The sequence below is a fragment of the Euprymna scolopes genome, chromosome 8, assembly GCF_053919585.1.
Source record: "Euprymna scolopes isolate OS-2025 chromosome 8, ASM5391958v1, whole genome shotgun sequence".
Lineage (NCBI taxonomy): Eukaryota > Metazoa > Mollusca > Cephalopoda > Sepiida > Sepiolidae > Euprymna > Euprymna scolopes.
Genome location: NC_136489.1, coordinates 80355821 through 80360820, shown reverse-complemented (window position 1 = coordinate 80360820; position 5000 = coordinate 80355821).

Below are 5000 nucleotides of genomic sequence, written 5' to 3'. Positions count from 1 at the left end.
TAGATAGATAGATAGATAGATAGATAGATAACCCGATTCTGAATAAGTATTTTCTAACCATCGTTTGCCGGCTATCACATAAGATTATTACCTATTGACTCAGTATACCTACGAAGCTAACACATTTATTAAAACGTTACACACGTGTTAACGTGTAGACACCGTTGCAAAGAAACAAAGACAGGGAAAGAATTCGACTCATTCTGTTTTGCAATAAAATAACACCCATTTATTTACAGGTATTTCCAGTATAAAGCCTTGTCTCTTATTCAAAAGTCTTCTCGTACTCTAATATGCTTAACAAGACTCAGACTATGTCGTGTCGAACAAGTGGTACTCTGTCTTTGTCCGGCCATGTTTAAGACGCGTCCTTTTCTGCCGCTTTCGGCCCGCGTGTGTAACACGTCTATTTCTGTCCTTTTATAACATCAAGGGTCCACGTTTTTTTTTTGTTTTTTTTTTTGTTTTTTTTTTTTTGTATTTTATTTCCTTTTTCCTCGTCGTGACGCCACTCGCACACGACCCGATATTGGCATACGTCGGTTGTTGTTGTTATTTTTTCTGTCATACGCGCGTCCGCGCTCTGTTACACTGCAATTGCCGTGTTTAGCCGAGGCCCGTTTGCATTCTATATAGTATGGCGCCCAGTGGTTGTTGTTCAGCCATGACACCACGGCAAACTCTGCCAACGATTAACTTACCCTTTAGCATGTAATAGCGCCATCAAACGACACCTACCCTTTCCCAACAAAAACCTTACAATCATCTGAAATAAGAAATATTCTAACAAACAATACTAAAATTAGATATCTTAACCACTGCACACGAAGACATGAATTTCTAGAAGCTATACTAATTTAAAAAAAAAAAAAACAGTCCCTTATTTATCGAATCATGTTTAATATTGGGACAACAATTAGTCATAAAATGAATAAAAAAAACATAAAATAAAAAATGAGAAAATCAAAATTAAAAATAAATAATTCACCCTTACCCATCCTATGCCTCCCTGTATAACCACTATAAAATAAATAGACTTAGTTATAAATACACCCAATAGAATTAATTATAAATACACTCGATAAAGAACGGAAACAACAAACACAACCACTCCTGAGGATGGTCGCTAGAGAATATGGCTGAACAAAAACCATTGGGCGTCATACCAGCCGAAACAAGAAAGATCGCTCGACGAATAGAAAATATTACCAGCAAAATTGACAAAAAAAAAAGACGAACTCAGTCATGTCTAATCAGACATGCATAAATAATGACTTGCTGCCAGCGTATATATATATATATATATATATATATATATATATATATATATATATATATATATATATATATATATGGATATTAGACAGTTATGTCATTTCATGTATTTCTTACCATCATTTTACTTTGGAAAATGATTAATAGATTATCTTTCATTGTACATAATTAGAGTGCCTCCATACTTTTCCTACGCTGTCTCCTATCATTTTTCTCCTCATTAGTTTCCGTCCAACACACACACTCTCTCTCTCTCTCTCTCTCTCTCTCTCTCTCTCTCTCTCTCTCTCTCTCTCTCTCTCTCTCTCTCTCTCTTACTCTCATGTGTCTGTGTTTGGTAGGGTAATTATCCAATATTGTGATGACTTAATATTGCTTTAAAATGAGACACAGTTATTTCGGTCCTAAATAGGTGTGGCCTTATGCCAGCATTTATAGAAGCGGACAAAATTAAACACAACCTATACAACCACATACTTTTAATAAGCACATCTGAAGCGAGCTAATGGTTGAGATGGACATATAATTCTGAAATGTTCCGTTTCGGTGGGACATCTTCGATATGCGCCAATTTTCATGATCCCTCGTGTCATGGGATTGACGTCACTTTGGATTTAATGTCTCTAAACAACATCAGACTCTTAAGCCCAGGTGACTAGGAAGAGCTGGATCATACTCCGGCTTGCATCTCGATCACAATGACCTTTCTCGGTTGCTATTATCCACATTTGCAAGACAAAGCCACCATCATGTGTGTATATGTTTCCGGTAGATTAGGAGTGACTCTCACCAACGTTATGTGATCAGAGGTTATTCGATTTATCGCTTTTGGGTCATGCTGTGTCTTTCAAAGGCCAACTCTTCTATACAACTGGGAAAGCCTTTATTGTCAGCGACAATGTTTGTTGTGTAAGACTTATTGTTGCCGAGCGCTCAAAGATAATCGATAGATAAGTTCATGAGAATAAATTGCCTTGATTTTGCTATTTTACATATGTATGCGCATATATATATATATATGTATATATATATATATATATATATTATTATTATTATTATTATTATTAGTTTGGCAAGAAGGTTCTTGCCGAATTTTTATTTTCATTTTAAATGATGTATTTTCACATAAGATTTCGTTATAATACATTTACATTATATGTCATTTTAAAACGCGGGTTTCGCTTTACATAATCGTTTAAATTACAATCGTTTTAAAACAATTATGTTTTCTTTGCTAAACGCTGAATACAATATGGAAAAAAAGCAAATTCGCACAATTGTCTTATTTGAATTCAAACAAGTCCAAAAGCTGATTAAACAGCTTGCGATATCAACGAAGTGTTTGGCACAGGAATCACTACTGAATGTACAGTAAAATTGTGGTTTAAGAAATTTCGTGGCTGCGACGAAAATCTTGAAGATGACGATTGTAGTTATTGGCCATCGGATGTTTAACAATGATCAGGTAAGTCGAAGCCAGTCGAGCACTTATGAATTAAACAAAAGCAATCGAGCACTTATGAATTAGACAAAACGTATACGACGATTTTCAACCACTTGCGAGAGGTTGAAAATACAAAAAAATACTGGACAAACTGGTGCCTTATGAATTGAACAACAACAAAAAAACGCAATTATGCAGTGTCACTTTCTCTTCTTTTGCACAGCAAGAACGACCCGTTTCTCGACTAGGTTGTGACTTGCGATGAAAAGTGGGTTCTTACGACAACCGACGACGGTCAGCTCAGTGTTTAGACGTCGACGAAGCTCCACGACACTTTTCGAAGCCAGAGTTGCATAGAAAGAACGTCATGCTTTCTGTTTGGTGGTCTGTAATAGATCTCATCCACTACAGTTTTTTAATGCAGACGAAATCATTACGGTGGAAAAATATTGTCAACAAATGGGTGAAATGCATCAGAAACTTCGACAACAGCATTCAGCATTAAACAAAAATGCTGAATTCTTCTCTAGGGCAGTGCCTGACCACAAGTTTCTAAACTGATCTTGCAGAAGTTAAACAAATTGGGCTACGAAACTTTGCCTAATCCGCCATACGTTCAACTTTTTCAAGCATCTCGACAACTTTTTGTATGAGAAATGCCTCAGCAATATCAGAAACACCTTCAGCGACTTCTTCGCTACTGGTACGCAAGATTTTTATGTTACTGGTATAAATAAACTTGTTTTGCGTTGGTAAAAGGATGTTGATTTTGATGGCGTTTTTTCGATTAATAAATGTTTGTTTAAGCCCAGAAATTTTCATCTGAATTTGGAAGTTAAAAACCGCAAGAATTTTCTTATCTACCTAATATATACCAGGATAGCTATATATATATATATATATATATATATATATATATATATATATATATATATATATTAATTATAAAATAGTAAAAGATGATACGACGAAACACGTGTCAGTGGATATTTTATAAGTGTTATGGCTCTGAATTAGCCACAATAAAAACAGAACAACGGTGTAAGACAAAACGTGTATTAATAAAAGACAAACAATGGGTTAAAAAAAAAGTGTCTTCCGTTCCACCAAGTGAGCAAGCGAGGTAAACTCCGGAACTAATGCCATTTGCGGGATCGTTAAGAGTTCTGGTATATATGGGCAGAGGTTGAGTCTATTCAGAGTGAGGTTCTCCACAACACATCCTCTCCAAAGGTGATTTCTCCAGGTGTTAAATCAATATTTTTTCTTCTGGGGGGACAGACAAGCAAGGGGTCTGTGCACTTTCTTTTTCTGCCGGTTCTGGCATGATTTGTGGAGGTTATATGTCAAAAACATCATATACTGTCTCTAAACCTTTCTGTGGTTGTTCTGCTTGATCCTCGAGGATGCGTTTTCTTCTTTGCTTCAGGTGCTTTTTATGTTTGAATTTTGGGCCGTGAATGATGCAGGTGACATTACTGATTCTTTTTGAAATCGGACTTTGTTCCCAAAAAGAAAATGTTATTCTTGAAGTGCTTAAAATAGACTTTATCACTGAGGTTAAATCCTTTTGTTAGCATGGTAGAGGTTCTGTATCGTATTGCGTGTTTGGCCAGCAGTTTATCAAAAACTTCTTTTTTTTTTAATTTTATTTTTGCGTCCAAACATTATTTCCGCTGGGAATCCAGCACCTGGTATGCTAGGATTTTTCGTGATACTATAACCTTGAAGAAATTTTTGGAGAGCCTTTTCCGTTGGTGTGCCGTACGCCTTTTCTAACGATCTGATGATTATTCTTCTCTACCGGAAGTAGAGTCCGGGATGCGAAAGCGATTGACTGTTTTGAGCCATCCGTAACATGCATACGTCAATGCCATACTGGCTTACGTCGCTAGCACCTATTATATCTAAATCCGGGTTAAAATGAGTTAGAAACAGTTTTAAAGTAAGGATTTTTTTTATTTCTAGAAATGATGTCTGGCAATCCGATGTCCATTCCCAAGGTTTCTTGGTCTTTAATAATTGGTAAAGTAGTGCGCACAATTTGTGCATGCTGGGAATAAACCCTTGGTAATAATTTGCCAAGCCTAAAAAGCTTTGTAGTTTTGCTATGTTTTTTGGTGCCGGCATCTCTCTAATAGCGGTCGCTCTATCCGGATTTGGGCGTCTGCCATCTTTATTAATGCTATGTCTTAGGTATTTGATTTTGGTTAGAATTCATACATGTCCTTTTGACCTTATTTGACCTTAACTCATAATTTTAACCTTATTTGACCTTAAT